Source organism: Taudactylus pleione, unplaced genomic scaffold (assembly GCF_031769625.1).
Source record: "Taudactylus pleione unplaced genomic scaffold, aTauple2 ptg000408l, whole genome shotgun sequence".
In the NCBI taxonomy this organism is placed as follows: domain Eukaryota; kingdom Metazoa; phylum Chordata; class Amphibia; order Anura; family Myobatrachidae; genus Taudactylus; species Taudactylus pleione.
The window spans coordinates 1,664,709-1,686,127 of NW_028284810.1; positions in this window are offsets into that span (position 1 = coordinate 1,664,709).

Below are 21,419 nucleotides of genomic sequence, written 5' to 3' on the forward strand. Positions count from 1 at the left end.
TAGCGGGGGTTGCAAGGAAGGCTGGCTGAACTGGGGCAGGGAAGACAAGCTGGTTGGACTACGGGGGGCAAGATAAGGCTGGCTGGACTGGGGCAGGGAAGACAGAATGGCTGGACTAGAGAGGGGGAATGCAGGGAAGGCTGGCTGGAATGGTGGAGGGGCAGGAAAGGCAGGCAGGCTGGCTGGCTAGAAGACTGGCTGGACTTGGGGGGTGTGGGCAGGGAAAGGCAGGCAGGCTGGCAGGACTGGGGTGGGGGGCACAGGAACAGATGGCTGAACTGGGGGGGACAGTGCAGGGAATGCTGGCTGACTAGAGGGGGGATCAGCATACCTGGTTTGAGTTTCTTCTTAAACAGAACACAGGATGAAATACTTAAGAGAAAGTATGATGAAATATATATACTAGTGAAGAGTGCCATAATGTATAGGCATACTTTTATCTCAGCCGTGCAAAGCCCAAATGAAACAGAGGGTTAAAGATGTTCTGTATTGGCCCTCTATGTCTAGTGAAATTGAATGTATGGTCCCTACTTGTGCTCCCTGCAATGTCCTTAGAGCTTATCATGCTAAGGAACCCCTAACCTAGCAGCATGAGATTATTGACCTCCCCTGGTCCATCATTTCAACTGATTTCATTGATTGGAGGTGGAAGGAGCACCTGGTGCTGGTTGATTCATACTCTGGGTGGTCCAAAATTGACTACTTGACTAACATAACCAGCCATCAACTAGTTGAAAATGCATTTTGCTCTACAAGGCATCCCACAACAACTCCTCATGGATAATGCCATACAGTTCATGAGCCATGAGATTCAGCACTTTATCAAGATGTAAGACATCAGGCATACTACCAGCAGTCCTTGTTATACAAAGTTCAGTAGGCTGGCTGAAAGGGCAGTTTGTTCTGTCAAGCACTTACTAGAAAAGCAATCTTCAGATTTGTTCATGGCATTACTCAAACTAAGCAATAGCCCTAAAGATAGATTGCTATCACTTGCCCAACATGCTCTTAGTATGTACTTATACTTTCAGCCCTGTAGATTATCACAAATTGCAAGCACATGTTGAGACTGACATACCGAGTGCACTCATTAGATCCAGGACACTACTCAAGACCAGTCATGACAAGTCCTCTCATCATTTGAGCCACCTTTATTCTGGTCATATGGTGTACATATAGACCTTCTGTTGGATTTTGCAAACTGGGTACTTTGCAAGGGTGTCCCATAATTCCAAACAGGTACACTGTGGAAGCTGGTAGCACCACATAATCATGGAACAGATGCCACCTACTGGGAGAGTCAAGGCTTCACTTTCTCCTACATTACCACCTATGTGTCTAGAAACACCTGTTATAATTTAGGGCAGTTTTTTGCCCATACCCTATTCTAAGTCATCTCAGGCTGACCAAGATCCACTTGCCCTCCTTCTTCATAACCAGGTTTCTTGTTTGAAGAAAGGATGAACATATAAGATATAGCGGTTGGCAGAATTTGCATCATGCCAACCTCTATAGGTACAGTTGACCTGTTTGTGTTCAGTGTTTGTTCAGATATGTTGAATAAAATACACATTTTTCAGCACTCCTTCTTCCTGTCCTGTATTCTATAATGTCCTTGTATCCTAGTATTAGAATGGGTGGGGTCAGGGCCATCTCTTCCATTGGGCTTGTTGGGCAGTTGCCCAAGGGCCCAAAGCTTGTAAGGGCCCACCAACCCGCCCCCCTACAGCCGCAAGTACTCATCTCAGTCCCAGTTTCACGTCATCTGCTGGCTTCAGATCAGTTAGTCTCTCTGCATGTGTGGGAGGTCTGATGGGCATGCAGGAGGGTTTAGTTTTATTGACCATTTACATTTTTTTTCCTGTTAATGGGTGGGTAGGGGCCCCAGTGCATTTATTTGCCAAGGGCCCACACTGCTTTAAGACAACCCTGGGTGGGGTCAGACAAACTGTACCACATGACAAATTATTAGAATACTCACAGCAGCAAGAGTATTTAAGGATTTGAGTTTGATGAAATTATAAGAGGCCATAATTGCCAATGTGTGGGACTAACAAGTCCAAATAATATTCTACACTGTCTTCTTCACTGAAATCAAAACACTATTAAAAGCTTTAATTACAGTAAACTGCATGCTGCTATAAAGCAATTTGTTCATCAATTGTACAGGAAGAGCGATGTATATTTTTTCTGTGTGGTCCTGGAGCCTGATTACCTTGTAAAAAACATAAATCACTCAGGTGTATTAGGCTTCACAGTGTTTCATTTTTCTTTTATTCTTTAGAAATAATTGCTGGTAGATGCTGGTTTGAGATCTTTCTCACACCTGTCTCCAGAGAAATGGGCCATTAGAGACACAGGCGCAATGACACAAAAAAGTTTCCTTATTTGTTGCAACTAAAATTAAATGATTCACTTCTTTTGCACAAAAATATAGCACAGTCTTTTAGTCTAATTGGGAGAATATATAGGAGGAATTTGCTGATTATAAACAGTCTTGTCTCAGCTTCACCCCTCCCCATCACATTGCAAACTCTCAAATGCAGGTCCCTTTCTCATCCTGTTTTCTTGTATGACCAAACCTACCGAATTAATGTTCTGTACTATGCCTTATGTTTGTTCTATACATTGCCAGGTATACATTATATTATTTTTTACAACTACATTGTTCTGGGGTTTTTTTGCCATCGCTTGATCTGTATTCTTAAAAACTACCATATTCTGATTGCTGATTTGTAATGTACATTTTTCTCCACAGTACTTTGATGCTGAATTGTGTGTCCCTAAATAAATAAAGGTTAATAATACTAGTAAAAGAGCTAATAAGACATAAGTCTTAGAAGTTATTTGTATTAGGTCTCAGAGGTGAATATCTGAAAAATTTCTTCACAACAGGCATTTCTGAGTCACCAGCCAAAGCTGTCAAGGACTAATGGTTTCCATGACAACTTTGCTACTAGAAGTGTAATGGCTCCTACACATGGGCTCTCCCACTGTTCCCATGGTGTGTGTATGAAACCCCTTCAATTTGACTGTCTTCATTTTGGCAGAATTTCTGCTCAAAATTCACAAAACGACTCAGATACATAGTTAATTTCTTTGTTATTGCAATTTGGTAGTTTTTCTTTAGATACTGTAGTAGTTTAAAGTACAATTAATTGTATTTATTTTCTCATTTACTCTAGCAACCCAGTTTTAGCTCATTGATCCAACTTGTTCAGCTGATTCCCCAGGTGTATAAAGCTGCTATGTTTAGTGGAGGTCTTATCTTTAACAGCCTATGTTCAGGTAAGTCTCACACTTAATACAAACAAGATGAACTCCACACCATCTCCACCAAGGGAGTTTGGATAAGCCTCAGGCTATCAGCATGGCACTGGTTCTTCCTATTTGGTACAAATTTTTGTGGGCCTGAATCTCCTAGGGATTCCAGCCCTGGGCTGACCAGCTTAGGCGTGGTTGGCACTATGGCAGGTGTATCATATGCCATGTGTTCCCCACTGATGGGCCAATAAATTGATTGAGCAGCTTCCATTCTGCATATTACTATTTTGAGAGGCAAATATGGGGTCAGTTGCTGGGGGGAATGCTGAATCTTTTATTGCCATAAGAGAGGATTGTGGGGTGCCTCCAGATGATTTGGCTCTCAATTTTGGAAACACATGAATACATGACCTGCGGGGGCTATTGTTATGTAGTTCTGGCTCTTTGCAGAGTGCTGGGAATTGTTGTCTTTTTTATTCCTGTCTAGATTAACCACTCACTTGCAAGCACCTTTAATAGGCCAATAAATTGATTGAGCAGCTTCCATTTTGTTTCTTACCCTTAGAAGTAGATTGTCTGAGATATAACATTTCAAAGGTGGTGAGGGGTCTGGAACAAAATCTATTCTTCATGAAGGAGTGGAAATAAAGTAACAGGGATAAGACATTCTACCTCAATATGTTTCACTTCAATCAGTGCTCATATCCTAGTATTACAAAGACCATACAAGAGCACACAATGAGCAAGTAATAATGTTTAAAATTACCACCCACAGTCGAACATTGAAGAAGCCGAAGATTATTTCTTATTTTGCCAAAAGAACAGCAACACTTATATACAAAATTTTTAATTGTAGAAAGGAAATTAGGAGAATTGGCTTGGAAAAAAAGCTGGTGGAGGGTTTTGCTGGTGGAAATCCTCAAATAGTTAATTTTGTTTCAGTGCCAATGGAATGGGAAATTGCTATGCACAGCTATTTTCATGGCATCTGAAAGGTAAGGGTTACGGCACACTTCTTTTTTTGTAGTGGGGGGGATATAGGAAACAGTGAGGAGTAGGCAAAGTTAGATTAGAAAGTATAATTGGAGCATTGTACGCATACAAGGATATCTTATGTTCCAGCCTTAATAATTTAGATGCAAGGGTGGCATAAAATTTTTGACTGTGAGAGGCTCTACGAGCAGTGCAAATATATGGGGTAAGAAGAGGCAGCCCTGATGAGTTCTGCTTCAGATTTTAAATGGAGATGAGACAACACCAATGACCAATACAATTGCAGAAGAAGAGTGATACAAGGCCGTAAGAAATTATCCATTGAAGAACATCGATCTGAATACTTTAACCGTGAATGGCCAAGAAATGTGGTCAAAAGCTTTTTCAGTGTCTTCTGCCATAATTAAAGAAATAAATTTTTTTATAGTGTATAGAGTAGATCAGTTTGATGCTTCACCTTGTGTTAACCAGGGCTTGTTGGTCAGGGATAAAACCCACCTGATCAGGATGAATCAGATGGAAAGGTAAGGAGAGTAATTAATTTGCTCCTAATTGTTACTATGCAAGCCTCATAGATCAAGCATAGGGCTATATTGACAGAAGTATTCAACTAAAAATTTAATTGATAGCTACCTTTATCCTTTATCCCCTGGTTAGAGGATTAATTTCATATTTTAGTACTGCATCATCAAGGCAGCAGAGTCTGGCATGGGAGGAGTGATCAGAACAGGAAACCGACTGTACATAGACAAAAGAGACTGGATGTGTTAAAGATTGTGATATGAAGACCATATCGATATGGGTATAAATACAGTGTAGGGCAGAGTAGTGAGTATACTCCCTGGCAGTCAAATGTTTAAGTCGGCATGTGTCAAATAGAGCAAGCTTCCAGAGATTCACCAGGACTACACGAGATCCATGAAAGGAATTCAGGGGTTTTAAAAGGGGACTGTTGATTTTTAAAGACTCCCAAAATCAGATGGCTCAGAGTGACTTGCCTCATTTCTGTGTTGGGTATCCTCTTAGAACAAACGGCCTTGACCCTGATTAGGTCCATTGAATGAGACCAGGGTGATTAGCTTGAGGTGGATAGTACCTAGGACTAGTAACAAAAGGCCCTCTGACTCAGTGTAAGTGGAGTTAACAAAAAAACCAAGTAGTGTATTGAATCAGCCCATAACTTCCAATTATGTGAAGAAATCAGTGAGATCCTAAATTAGCAAAGACATACAATGCACAGTAGGTGATTCCCCTTTTGTATGACACGGTCTTATGATGGAGGTTCCAAATAAGATGTAGGTCCAATAGTCAATATAATGGAGGTCCTTGTACAAAGGTCACTGCTGACAAGGAAATCTGACTCATTTCGCTGCTACAACTGGCAGCTTTTTCCCCCACAAAAGGGAAACCGCCTGCTGTACATTGGATTTCTTTGCTCATTGGTACTATAGCACGGTAGGAAAATCCCACAAATTCAGCTGCAGCATTCTCTTTCTGCTAACAAGCATGGCTGAGGCAGAATACTCAGTTCTGTGTGTACACTCCAACCAACACAAACGTCACAGTCCTAGTTGCGCCATGCCGTTGCGTGACTTGGTAGCTCCAAGGATCTTTTCATGCAACATTTTACCTTCAAATGTGTCTTATTTGCAAAGTGATCTGAATAGGATGCACAAGAAGCTTCTGCTGAACAAAATGGTATTCAGCATGCCTATATTCTGTGTGCAACTGCAGGTATATCTGCAAAGACTACAGTACATTAAACTGTCAGCGGCTGTGTCACTGTAACGTAGCATTTGAATGTAAAAAGTCACACGAAAAGTTACTTGGCGCTACAGAGTCATGCCACGGCATGGCACAACTAGAAGGGCTGTTTAACACGCAAGAAAGTAAGATGTATGTGGACACATCTGTATGTTTTCGAATTTAACAGATTTGCTCCGATTTCACATGCCAATTTTGGTGACACGAGTTCCGTCGTATCCCAGTTATGTGACTTCAGTCACGAAAAACACCTGATTTGAATGATCTAGCACACGCCACAACACGACTAGTTACACCATCGAATGACAAAACGCAAGCAAACATGATTCTTTGTAAATGTGCGTTTTGCGTCGAAAAACATTCCGGCGATAAGGTGTGAGAATGGATCGCATCCCAACAAGATCTTAGTAAATTTCTCCCCTAGACTTGACAATTGCCATCAGGTAAAGGTACATTTATATAATGATACTGTAACTTTATTGGTTCTTTTTGTAAGGTTGCAGGTGATAGAAAACTAAAAGCCATTACACAGTTTGTTATTGCATTATCAGTCTTACTTAAGCTGGCCACACACTAGACCAACTTACATCCAACCAGCCAACTAGTTGATTGGTTGGAATGAAAATCTGGTAAGGTATGAAAGCAAATGACAATCAACAATTTGCTCCCAAACGCCGGAAAATGGACAAAAACTGTTCTTTGAACAAATTGTTTAGATCAAACATTTAACAAACTTGGCTGAACGACCATTTTCATCTGTTTTCTGGCATTTAGGAGCAAATTGCTGATCCTCATTTACTCCCATTCCTTACCAGATTTTCATTTGAACCAATCAACTAGTTGGATGGTTGGATGTAAGTTGGTCTAGTGTGTGGCCAGCTTTAGTCTATGATAAATCATGCTTTCATTCAGTTTAATAATTATTTGTGTTGGAGAGGGGATGGAGGAAATCATGCTTCTCAGATGCCATTGGTAGGGCAGCTGATATTTCTTACTGACCCATGAACTTGGGAGAGAAAAAATCATTGGTGACTTTAGTGAGGGCAAGCTCCTTACAAAGTACAAAAACACAAACAGTATGAACAGAAAACAAAAGTGACATACAGTACAATGCAGAACATTGTAGAACATGGACATTGTTTAAAAACCTTGATGCATCCGCAGTCATAAAACTCAAATAGGTAGCAGGGTGGCAGAACCCAAAGGTAGGGTGCCATTGTAGGCAGTGGGGAGTGTGTGGTGGTAGAAGCAAGGGAAGGAAAAGCGTATGAGGGAAGAGGGCCCTGCTCATGAGAACTTACAGTTCTGACTTTACACACATATTCTTCTGTAATTTTAAAACTATTATTTTGCTGAACATTGTTTGCCAATGGAATATTTTTAATGTATACCTAATAAAGAATTATAATATTATTCTAAATAATACTTGAAAGTTGTGCGCCGGATTATAGACAATATTTTCTCTCTTTCTCTATATATTTGTAAATGTAGGTATTTATTACCATTTGTCTGCCGGCAGAACCCCAATCCATATATAAATATTTGGATACTGAATATGGGGTTGTAATATACAACAAATAGATGTGTGCGGATATAAACGTTTCCCTTTTGTATCTTCCAGTTTAAAGGAGGGGGCAGACAGACAGGGGTCTGTGGAGAGACAGTGAGCAAGGGGCAGTGAGTTGGGATGAAAGCTGGAAGGCTTTGATGAAGAAGTGGGGCTTGAGAACCAAATTTACATTTTATTTAAATACCTATACACAATCTATTTCTATTAACTATGGATTAACATTGAGGCTAAGGGCTTACAGAACATGGCTACATAAAAAACAGAAAACAATCGAAACAAAAAACACTAGAGAATATAGTGTAAGGTCAGATTATACCAAACCCAAGGAGGCAATCGAAAACTACTAGAAATATAACCGCCAGCTGTTCTGGAGTTCTGCAGCCAAATATCATGCTCTACGAATCCTGAAGGAAGGTCGGAGTGGCGTGCATCCTGGTGTCTCACTATGGACCAGTCAAGAATTATAGATTTGGGCCTCTGTGTAGTTTAGGAAATAAAGTAGGAGAAGTAGATTTTGGGAAAATATTAAGTTTGTAGATGACCTCCTGGCCTTGGTCCAGGTCCTTGATGAGATAGTTGGAAGTTGTCTTATAAAGTGGTCATGAAAGTTGTGCTTGCAGTATAGATCCGGTAAAGTTGTGATTCAGTAATTATCACTTTTGATGATCATTTCTATAGGCTCATATCAACATGTCATTGCTGCTAATTATTTACAACCTTCATTATCTTCTATATGTGTTTCATTCTCATAAATGATCAATTCATGAACCTTACCCATCAATATATATCTGACCAGCATAGAGGAGGTTGTGTGCAATGGAGGTACATATGGTAGATTAATTTACAAGGGCCTGGAAGAAGTGTTCAGCAGAAGGAGCCTCAAGGATTAGGACGGAACAGATGCTAGGGGTGGTAGTGTGGAGAAAACACACAAACGAAGGGAAGGGGGTGAAGTAAGAGGGTGCACAGGGAGGAGACTTAACAGTGTAATATTTGGAGAAATTGGAGCTGGAGTAAACGTAGACAAAAAGGAGAGGTAGGTTATTAAGGAGCGAGAGAGGAGACACTAAAATTTGTATTACATAAATAAATGTACATTGTATGTCTCCAAGTTAGTGGGTAATATGAGTACTTTGGCAACTACATGCTAAGTAAACTACTAAACAATAAAGCATATGTAGGATGTTAACCTAAAAAATATTTATTAGCCATTTTATCTAATGGAGGAAATATAAAATGTCCTTTCTCAGTGTACAGTTTACCATCATTTAACATTTATGGTGTCACTCATTTGGAATCTGCTGATTTAATATTCAGAGCAAAGTTTAAATTGCGCTATTTTTTCAGGGCTTGGTTATTACCAATTTGTTCTTTAGAACTGTTAACTGAACTTACCTCACTAGACACTAAAGCTAATGTACTTACTGTGCTAAATGATAAAGTACCATATTACATTTTTTTAACTTGCAGCAATCCATCATATCATAGCGGCATGAGGAATCAAATTGTTTTCTTACATCTCATTTATCATTTTAGTAAATGCTGACAGTACATTTGAGGCAAGAAGTATGATTCAGCCATTTGTGGACATACCAGGTTCAAGATTCAAGGTTAAAATGTCTATAGACATCCTGGAACTATTCTCAAAACTTTGCCTCTGATAATATACAGTAGACACTGGTAATGAATGGACTGGTTATAGTCTGTTATTATTATAGTCTGTTATTTATCAGAGAAAATGTACAGTATATGGAAACTGAAATGTACTGTAGTGTTACAACATATTTTGATAAATTCTGAGACTGATGCCTTGTCAGCTAGATTTAGTATTAATTTCTGGCATTTCAAACTTTTGCAGACTGGTTTCTAAAGCAATGCTGCACAAAGCCATATTACTGTACCATGGAATTACAAATACAATACCACTTTACATACTTACCATATATACAGTATATGATTTCACAAGGAGAATCAGAAACAGTTGGTTAAGAGGTTCAATGCATCTACAGTCTTTTTTTGTAAGGGATCAGTATGAATGACCGCCGGACCTAAGCCCGGTGGGTCAAATCCCGACACCAGAGGACCGGCAGGACTGAAAATCCCAATTGGTAAGTATAGTAACTACACCTAACCCTATACCTCCCCTAACCCTCCCTTAGGGGTGCCTAACCCTAACCTCCCCCCTAGTGCCTAACCCTAGTCCACCGTGTAAGTGCCTAATCCTAACCCCCCCCTTCCCCGCAGCCTAAACCTAGCCCTCCTGGGGGGGTGCCTAACCTCCTTCCCCTAGCCTGACCCTAATTCTCCTGGGGGGTCCCCATGGGAGCCCTGAAACCTACCCCTCCCCCCCCCCGCACCCAGCGCCCGGGCTACCTTCATTCGGTATGAAGTAGTAGTAAGGGTACTGATAGGCATCTGTATTTTGATGCCTGTCATTAGTCCCCTGTCGGGATTAGACAGTCGGGAAGCCGGCGGTCGGCATTTCGACCATCGGCTTCCTGACTGCATCCCTTTTCTAAGCAGTGCTGGAATACCATTATTTAGCAAAGACACAACCATTGAGGGACTCTTGGCAGAAGACAAAGCAATCACAGCCCGAGGATTACCCTTAGATGTGGCACAAACCATAATCTCTCCAGAATCCTGAAACTGTACATATAAAAATAAAAAAAAATATTCCTTACTATTCATTAAAGAAGCTTTTCATAGGTTTGGTCATTAGATAAGAATATATATCGGAATGTGGGGCAAAATGTAATAGGGTTTGAGTTCTCCTGCGAGTGCAAACTGCAGCGAGTTTGTACTGAAACTTGCAGTATGTAATTGAGTGCAATTTGGGGGAAAACTTGGTAATGTGAGTTTCGTTACAGGTTGCAAGTTTAGCAGCCTGCACAGATCAGTGAGAACCATACAGGCTTGTCTGTGTTAAAAGTGAATGACAGTGTTAAAAAAAATAAAAAAATATGTGGGGTCCCTCCAAAAAGCACAACCACCAGGGGGCTGTCTGAGCCGGTCCTGGTTGTGCAAATATAGGGGAAAAAAAACAGGGGTTCCCTGTATTTCAACACTGGGCTCCTGAGCTGGTCCTAGTGCTGGAAATATGGGGGGGGAAATCCATAGGGTCCCCCCATATTTCCAGGACCAGCACCGGGCTCTTACTAGTGGGGGTGTAATACTACAGCAGGGGGACACGCTTCATGGGGTCCCCTGGCCAAAGCATTCATCACCACAGACTAGTCAGCCAAGGCCCGGCATCCACAGGAAATGGAGACCCCCCAATTAAGGGGTTCCCCCTGGTGGTGGTGGGTGTGCAGTTCATGATGTAAAAGTTAGCAATAATAATATAATTTGTGTGTGTGAGTGTGTGTGTGTAATAAAATACTACAGTATTTGATGTGAGTGTGTTGTCAGCAGGCCCTTGATCCTGGCTTGCTGGTACTTGTGGTACTCAAAGTATCTGGCGAGCAGGGCAGGCTGGGACCTGTATTCCCTATGTAAATTTCAATATTATTATTTTTAACTTTTACACCATGAACTCCACACCCACTGCCACCAAGGGTGCGGAGCATAGCTCCAACCTATTTGTCTGGGCCGTCATCTGGAGGGGGGACCTCTTTATTGGGGGGTTCCCACTTCCCAAGTAATCCCTGGCCTGAGCTGGCTAGTGTGTGGTGCTGAATGCTTTGGCCAGGGGCCCCCATGAAGGGTGTCCCCCTGCTGTGGCAGTACACCTCCGCTAGTAAAAGAGCCTGGTGCTGGTCCTAGAAATATGGGGGAACCTTATGCATTTCCCCCCCATATTTCAAACGCCAGGTGCTGATTGTTAAAAATATGGGGTACCCCTATGTTTCCCCCCCCCCCTAGTATTTTCATAACCAGGACCAGCTTACATAGCCCGGTTCTGGATGTGCTTTTGGGGAGGGACCCCACATAATTTTTTTTTAAAATTTTTTAAACACTTTCATACACTTAACACACTAAAGCCTGCTTTACTCGTCAGCTTGAAGTAGATTTATTTTGCATTTTTTTTTTTTACTAGTTCAGTCCGAGTTGCAACCTTTTACATTTGGCAACTTGTATGTTTTTAATAGGAAAACATTTAAATGTGAGTTTTGGCATGCGAGAAGAGGAAATGTGAAATTAATGTGAGTTTGCATTTGCTCGCAGCCTATTACATGTGCGATTTTGAAACTGAATTTTTTTGGCTGGAAATTCTCACCTTATAAATATTAGGAAAGCCTTAATAAAAACTCTATAATGGAAGAACAGGCTTGAAAAGAGCCTAGATTTACTCACAAGAGAGCTGAAACTGTAACAAAATGTCATGTACATTCAATTGCAAAGAAAAAACTCTTTATGTCTAGAGGGCCTGATTCAGCAAAGATCGCAGTTCCTTATACACACGCAATCGGCTGATGCGTACTGCGCATGCGTATGCATCGCAATGTGCGTGCATCGAAATAGCTATTGTGATCGGAACTGCGATTGCAGAGGATACCCAGACCCATGGCAGAGTCATTGACAGGAAGTGCTGTTTGTGGGTGGTAACCAGGGCAGACTCTGGGGGTGTTCGACCTGAGTGGTCAAACAGGGATGCAACCCATAGGGGGCGCACCCTTCCCCAGCATCCCGATTTTAGCTGGACAGTACTGTCCCGTTGTTCCACCCCACCCGTGGGCCTTAGTGGCCCACGGGTGGTCCAATTGGGGTGTTGGGGACCTCCACCGCTGCAGCTGTGTGGTGGTGCTGGGACCCCGGAGTCTGAATGGATGCATGTGGCATCCATTCAGTGCCGTGAGAGGACTGGGGGAAGCCCAGCTAGTGAGACTCCCCCCAGCCTGATGTTATTTCTAGGCATGCCATGCGGGCACACCCCTCAGATAACGTCACATAAGTAAGCGTGGCCTATGATAATTAGACCACACACCCAATTTCAGACGCACGGCTATAAGGAGCGCATAGTATTCGGCTGGCACGGGGCACTATTATCCCTGGAGCCGGCCCTGGTGGTAACGGAGGGGTTCAGGCGAACTCAGGCGTGCCAATATCCTGGGATAGCATTCCAGGGGTGTGCTTAAATTAGCCACTGCAATGCCATATGCAGACTGACACCTCATAGCGTGTGCTGAAGTATGCAATTATTCAGAGAGGTCTGACCTGCCTTAACTGTGCGTATGGGTCTGATGTTACTCGACGTTGCCGATTGTTTTGCTATGTTGTTAAAGTATACTGATGTGAGTAAGGGGAAGTGGGCATCATTATGTTATGATGTGATAGCAATACGAATGTATATCACAGCTGATATTAGCAACTGCACTGCGTGCGTATAAGCAGAATAGTGATCCTTGCTGAATCAGGCTCAGAGTTTGTTTGCTTTCTATGCAGTTATAGTAAATGTAAGACTTGTGCTTTTTAGACCATAGAAGTATATGATATTAAATAATGTTTAAATATCAGTACTCATTTCGCACTTAATTGATATAAAGTGTGTATTGCGGGAACAATACTTAGTGAAAGCCATCTAGGTTTGGCCAACATAGATGTAACATCCTTACACAATCTCCTCATCATGGGGTTTCTAGACACAGTCTATGAGCATACTATAGCCATCTTAATGTACTTTGTAGCACCAACTGAATGCATAAAATTTTTGACATACGACTACTAAAATGCAGGGCCGTAACTATGGTGGTGGGACATGTGCTATAGCACGGGGTGCTGCGTGGGCTTGTACATTTTCTGTTAATAATCATTCTCACTTGTAGCATCATTTTCTTTTATCCCCGGGCATCTCCTAGCTTTCCCTATCTCTTCCCTGGCCAACTTGCCCTCCATCTGGCCACCTCCCCAAGCACCTTCAGTCACATCCTCTTTTATTATAAGACACTTTTCAAAATACTGTCATACCCAGGACTCAAACCTACCACCCCTCACTTGACAGTCCGACACCTACAAGAAGCTATCTGCCCCAAAATTTCTGTTTGAAGTCCTGAACACAGCCACCATTTCCCCAGCTAGGTGTTGCCAGCACACCTTATATACCTTTTCCGCTAAGTGTACCATACACAAATCTCCCCACTGCTGATATTTGCTGCATATACACTACAAGGAGTACTCTTTCTATGCCTTCAGTTGGTGATCTACACTGCTGTCTCCAGGCTTGTGTATGTCTGTGCTACAGGTGCAGCTTCACCTACGCTCTGCTACATCTAGAGCTGGTGAATTATACTGCATCATATTGTGTATTGTCACTGCTGCCATTGAAAATCATAAATCTACTTTACTGTAGCTGTATTTCATTTAGAAATTATGAAACATATGTCAATCTGGAATGTGGTGAGAAGTTTTGAAAACTGCTCAGATTTTCAATTGTGGTTTATCATGGAAAGGGGTGGGTCACATGACCTGCCTTATTACATTTGTCACTTTTTGACTGCCCAGAAGACGGTCTGTCTTATGGGCGTGTTATGGGAGTGTCAAGGGCTTGTCACAGAAGTGTTTGCGTATACAGATGCTTAATCGTTCACTTTGGAAGCCATACTCAGATGGAAAATCTGCACCTGCCAAAGGGCTGGTGCAAGTTTTTATAGTGCGACCAATGTTGGCATCTAAAGATGCACCAAGCGGTATTACAGCATCTACAGATGCTGACAGTATGCTTCTCAGTCCTTGCACATTCATGTACATGGATATCCACCAGGGAAGGACATTGTAGCGGCACTTGCATAGAATAGCAGATGGGTGACTGCCAAAAGACGCGCTGTGTCTTTGTCCACCTCTGAATTAGACCAATGGACTTCAATAGCTGTCACTGAAAATATAACAATATATTAGGATTGGCATAGAAAATATTTATAAAGCATTACAGGTTTATTTTCCTTCATTTAGCTTCCCCATTTGTGTCACGCCTGTCTGTCCGCCCCTCCCCTTTAGCATGTAAGCTCTCACGAGCAGGGACCTCTTCCCTCATGTACTTCTCTTTACATTTTCTTCTACTCCTTACTCCCCATAAGGGCACCTAACACGTGACTGCCAACTCCCTGCTGCTTATTGTGAGTGCTTTAATCACTGTTGCAGCAATGTATATAAGTCGTGTCCTTGTCCTGCACTGTAATGTACTGTAAGTTACTTGTTTCTTGTTCAATTATTAGTTTTACTGTATGTACTATGTAAGGCACTGCGGAATACTTGTGGTGCCATATAAATAAAGAATAATAATAATAAAGTAGGTATCATTCTGAATTACTTCCATAGAATAAATTAAAGAATTGCATTAATAATCTGTTTAAAAACAAAACAAAAGTTATTTCTTTGTCTATAAAGTTATTGTTATCATACCCCCTTAGTTACATACCTTTATCAGACTCTTAAGTAAAATATATTTCTTAGGGTTTTCCTTGTAAGTCTGCAGTTTTTTGTACTAGCTAGGATACAAATTTTAGCATACATTATACAAAATTTAAAATAGCTATTGGGTTTAGGACGTAGTCATCATTTAAGAGGCAACTACAGCAGCCACATATTGGGCCTAATTCAGAGGTGGATGGAATTTAAACACCGGGGGCAAGCACCAGATGTTTTAATTCTGCGCATGCATCCGAGATGCACTGCGCATGTGTACTAATGGTTATCACTGAGGGAAGTAGATTGGAATTGCATGGAGATCCATGTTCAGTGATGTAAGCTGATCTTGATTGCAACTGAAATGCCTCGTGGCTCCTGAGTCCATGTACCTGCAATCCTTCCTGCTACTGTCTGGTACAATCTGCACAATACTGTGACACTCTACATAGTAAACATGGCACTATCTGCACATAAGCAGTAGCCCAGTGGTGATATCATCAGGTCAGACTCTGGGTTCTAATAGTAGAAAAGGAGTCAGTGCCAAAGCCCACTGCTCTCACAGACTTTTGCCACTGTATTGTCTGTATGAACCCTCTTTAAATTACAAGGTTTATTTATTTTTATGTTACTCTGCATGTATGGCGCTATGGACAATTGGTGGCAGATAAAGGCATAATAATTACATATGTGTGGTTCACTTTTCCTTAAAAACGAACACACCCAAATTTAGGGGTTTCAAGTTAAATCGAGTCCCAGCTCGGATAACTTATGGGGTTCCGAGTAGAACAGAGTCCCGATTCCGGCCTGCTGTAAGTTTTGAATTCCGATTTAAAAGCCAAATTTCGGTTTTGGATTGCATGTAAACAGGTCCAAATTACATGATTTTAGCTGTTGTTATCAATTTTAAAGCAATCCAAAGCTGAATCTGAACCAAAACACTTGAGGATGGTTTGACCAAAACACGGGGGTCCGCATACATCTCTAATAATAATATAAAATAACCTGGAAGTGTAAGATAATAATGAAGGGTGATAGACAATACAAAATACAAACATGATAACAGAATACCAAGTACTTGAAAGTAATTGAAGCTTATTGAAAAGCATGTTCAGCAAAATATGATAAAAAAAGACCTTTAAAAAGCCAACAAAGTCTACGAATAGAGCTTGGACAGTGACATTTCAACTTACAATATGTGGTGTGGTACCGGTATACTAAGAACACTTAAATCCAAATCATGCTTGCAAAATATGCCAAATTGTGCAGGCAAATTCAGACAAGATAAATAGTCTGCAGAGGAGTAGGTACATTTTGGTCATCTGTATTGATTGCTAATATTTAAAACTAAATGTGTGTATGTTACCAATTGTTTATCTATTTAAAATGTAATTAGCAAATTTGATTCTTTTTGTTATATAAAACTTCTGAATTGGCAAAATGTGGTAATAAATTACTAGATATTTGCTCTCTTCATTTGCCCATAGCTACTGAAATGTTTATTATCATTTCAACAGCTATTACAGATAATTTCAATGTTATCTAAAATTTGAATTCCGTATTAAAGCATACTGGCTTACTGACCCGGAATTGGCCGGTAGGCTCCCAAAAATTGGGTGACGCTCCTGAGTGAGCAAGTCTTGTGGAGCCAGCCACCAGCACCTAGTGGGCAGTCTCCGGGGAGCCAATGATGCCATTCACACTGAATCTCGTCATTGCAGCCCCGACCACTGCTTTACAATGCCTTTGATCTCACCTCTGTATAGTGGGGGGTGAGGCCACATGATAATATGATTGCAACAACATGCCCCCCTCACTGCCCACCTACACGGCTGCCCTGCCTCCTGCTGTGCTGATCTGATTGTCCCCTTTATGGCTTGCCTGTATGTAAGCAGGTATGTTTAAAATGATGGTTCCAATTAAAAATTAACAAAAGTATTTCTTACTTTAACTGTGGAGATTCCTTTTGTGGGATCCCCAACCTCTACCATAAATCATTTCATTGTTTGACTTAGGGCCCAAACAGAGCCCTCTGACTGCTATGCTGTCTGACTGTCATCGTGTTACTACATCGTGTTACTACATTAAAAGGCCCAGTGTTAATTATTATTTTACTGGAACTATTGTGTCCACCAAAAGTGGATCAATGACAGGAGCAGGAGTTGGAGCAAACATAAAGCTCTCATTGGTTCCTCCTTCTTTGTCTAGGCCTCATTTTTCAGTGAAGCCAAGGGGTTGATACAACGTGAGAGCTACGCCATGTGTAGTAACATGTCTTGTGAAAATGTGCACCCCGGAACTGAGGTCACACTCATATACACCCATGTAGATTTGTTGCAGTCTGCCATTTACATCTGCCTGTGTCTGAATGGGAACATATGAAGACCAGGGAAAAGCTGCAAATACACCTGGAAAAGCCATTATTTGGCTGCTCAGGGGCAGGTGCAAATAGCAGATGATGATGGTGGCAGGTGACGACACTACAATATTACTTGTGATTGGCTGTTTGCAAAGGTAATGCTGCCATTGGTGTATTCTTTAGCTCTCAGGCATAGATTATGTTGTTATGGTCGTGTTTAAGCAATTTTTGAAAAAACTTTTGTGCGTGCGAGAAGGGGAATTGGTTTTGCTATATTAGAGAGGTTTTTTTGTTTCATTGATGCTTCAATTGAATGCGTTTTTTGCACATAAAATAAATGTTTTTCAAAATTGGCACAAGTGCTAGACTTGCCAATGTTAATGTATCTTGATCTGCATATGGACAGAATTGTGCTATTTTTGCATACACTTTGTTTTATAGTAGTTTACCCCTATTATGCAAGAAATTCTTTATCGGAACGCAGAAGACGGCAGTCAGAGAAGAATAACCTCTGCCATTAAGTAGAGCAGAGGTGCTTACAAAATTGCTAGATTTTCCACCAAAAGCAATATTTTCGAGTAGTACAAAAAAGAGCAGACTTATCTGAAGCAATATAATGTAGCTTATTGACTTTACTAAATTTCATGCAACACATAAGAATTGTCACACTTACATTAAACAATATTAGACAATGCTTTGTTTCTTAATTTGCAGTTTTCTTGATGTTCATCCCATCAGGTTACCACAAGGTGGCAGTATATCCACACCTTAGAAATAATTTGTTTTCTTTGTGATTATACTGTACATAGATTGCTTTAAACATCTCAAATTAAAACAAATAGAAAATAGAAAATGGTCAACCTTTTCAAAACATATCACTTAAATTATTTCTTAGGTGGAATATGCTTCTGCTGCATATGCAAAGAATTTATGCGGCCTTGAAGATTATGCAAAAACAGTTGGAAAGAGCAAAACCTGACACTTTATATATTGCTAGGAAAAGTCACTTTAGCTCATCTCATACAGTTTTAGCAAAATATATCTGTCTGTAATTTTTAAGCAGCCGATAACCTCATTTGCTGTTTTTATCATAATGTATAATCTACATCAAAATGTCAGTTTTTATTAAATGCATCTCAGAAAAAGGCTCCATAGAAAAAGAGATTATAATCGAAATCTCTGTTTTATTAAATGTAAAATCTCAACATTTAGAATTTATGTTTAATATTATAACTCATAACATGTTTTTAAATAAATATATAAAAATTCAACAAATAATTTACATATGCAATTGTGCAGGTAAAAATCTAAAATATTCAAGCAGTTGGTCGGCATTGGAAATGCTACTCATGTGTCTGAGTCACACTGGGCATGGGTCCTGATGGTTGCTTCACTGAAATGTAGAACAAATTTGGCCAAAAGAGCTGTTCATTTCAATGGGTGTACCTCTAAAGACGCTGTAGTGCTGGTACATCACGCCATGTTCAGATGGAGAAATTGCCCCAGTGTAATAAGCTATAAACTCTAAGGGCTAGAACCAATTAGGTGCGAATTGCGAGTAGCGAGTTTGTTTCTTTAAACTCACACACTTCGCAGTGAAGTGCGCTCCCGACAATTCTCCATTCCAATTAAATATGCCTATTCGCACTACTTGCAGCGGAGGGGTGCGAATTGACTGCCAAATGAGATTTGTGAGTAATGCATGAAAATGTGGGGACACCATCCTTGACCCCCCAAAATGGATAATGTTGTTAACAGGACTGTATAGAAGGCTGTTTGAGGGCATTAGGAAGGTACTGTAGGTTTTGAAATGGTGTCAAATGGTTGATTTGTGCTTTTTTTTTTAAATGCAATAAAATTTTTAAAAATAAACTTTTTTCGTTTAATCTCAAACGAATTAAAAGAAAAATGCAAAAAAAAAATAGGAAAAAGGGTGATTTTGGGGTACTTTGAAGGCACCTTGAAAAATGGAAAAATAATGATAAAAACTATTTTTTTTCAACTAAAAAATTATTGTTATTAAATTTGGGGTGCCTAAACTAATGAAAAAGTTGATTTGGGGGTAATTTGAGGACATGTTTTTTCTTTACCTCAACAAATGATGAAGCTAATTAGAAACTTCCAATTGCCTAATTGGTCATTAGAGGTGGGGGGTGTCCAAGGGGTTCAGCACAGTGTCCCCACATTTTAACCTTAAAATAAAGATTTTCCTTTCCATTTCTTACCCTCAGGGAAGTGTGAGTGGAAACTTGCGAATTCAGTCTGACTGATCAGTGCGAGTTGCTATTTGGATTGCAAAATTAATTTGCTATGCAAATTCGAAGTGCAAATCGCAACTCGCACCTAATAGGATTGACCCCTAAGTGCTGTTGGTTAATGTATATTATGCTGAAAACAAAGGTAATGTACAGTGCAACATGAAGCATTGGCACATGTTATTTGCTGTATATCAAAAACACACTACCTGCAGGTATAAGGATGGGATGCAGCCAATATCCCAATCGCAGGGATTCTGGCACTGAGAATGCCGGCACCAGAATCCCCAAACTTGTCAGAATCCCGGCACTGGCACCTCGACCACCGGAATTCCAAAGGTAAGTAGCGAGGTTGGGGGGAGGGTTAGCGTTAGGGTTAGGAACTAGGGAGAGTGTTAGGCACAAAGGGGGGAAGGGTTAGGTTTAGGGTGCGGGGAGGGTAGGTTTAGGCACTAGGTGGAAGGGTTAGGGTAGGGAGAGGGGGAGGGTTAGAATAGTAACCCACAAGTGTCGATATTCTACCCCTGTCAGGATGCCAGCATTGGGATTCTAACCACCGGGATCCCAAGCGCCAGCAACCCATACCCATCCTGTAAGGACAAACTCCCCTAAACAAAGCAGACTATATATAATCAACTCCTATGGTAATTCAATTTCAAATTATGGGTTAGATGCAATTAGGTGTAAAGGGGACGATTGCAACAGCATAGAAATGCTAGCAAAGGCACGGCAATTTGCTCCCCTCTCCAATCTCACCATGGGCTCGCAGCCCTAAAATGTGCTTTTTCCACCAACATGACCAGGAAATTCCTGATTTGGTTAAAACTAACCCCCTCCTTTGGACAACTAGGAAAATGTGGCATATTCTCCATCATAAAGTTGGTTTAAATGCAAATCTGTCACGGTCGTCGTGGGGAATTCCCCAGTAGATGGGGTGAAAGCTGAGGTCCTGGGTTGAGGGAGGAACCGGAGGTGTGGGGCCTGAATATAAGATCTCCTCATCCATGGACGTCACTTGGACTGGTTGATGAGACTAGTCCAAAGATGCAGAGTCTAACCAGCTGGGAGGTGTTCACCAGTTACCCCACCAATCGGGATATGGGTTTAAGCTGCACCCAGCTAGCAGGTCGTGGTCCTTTGAACTGGTGTCTGATACCGTGGGAATAGAGACAAATAAACAATGGCCCAAGGAATATACATCTAGAAGAAGTACTAGTGTTGAGACTAGGTATTTGTATACTAATGCTGGAGGCACTGTTTATAACCAAGGGATGTTTCTTGTAAACCCGTTCTCCGGAAGGGGTCTAGGACACAAACTTGCGTCAAGTTCAGCACTTGAAATAAATATACCAGAGAAGGGTCCTAGAAGCAAATGTGCGTTGAGACACTTGAACTTAATACACCACTGAGGGGTCTTTGACGCAATACTGTGTCGAGAGATGGTACAGTAACACACACAGGAAAGATGTTAGTTGCACTGTTGCACTGTTGCACAGATAGTTGGTACTGGTTTTGCACACAGGCTAGATGTTGAATGCACCATTGCAGGGAAAGTTGGTATAATTCCACACACAGGCTAGATGTTGGTTGCACTGTTGTACAGATAGTTGGCACTGGGTTTTGCACACAGCCTAGATGTTGAACGCACTGTTGCAGAGAAAATTGGTATAGTTCTGCTCACAGGCTAGATGGTGGTCGCCCTGTTGCAGAGAGATTCAGTACTTGGATCACCAGTAGTCATAAGGGAACCTGGAAAGAGGTAACATCAAGAATACACTGAATAGCAACAATGTTGCACAGGCAACTTCCTGTTGTCTGGAGCCTGGCTAAATACCCTACAGTAGCAGATCATTGGAGGACAGCGTCAGCTGAC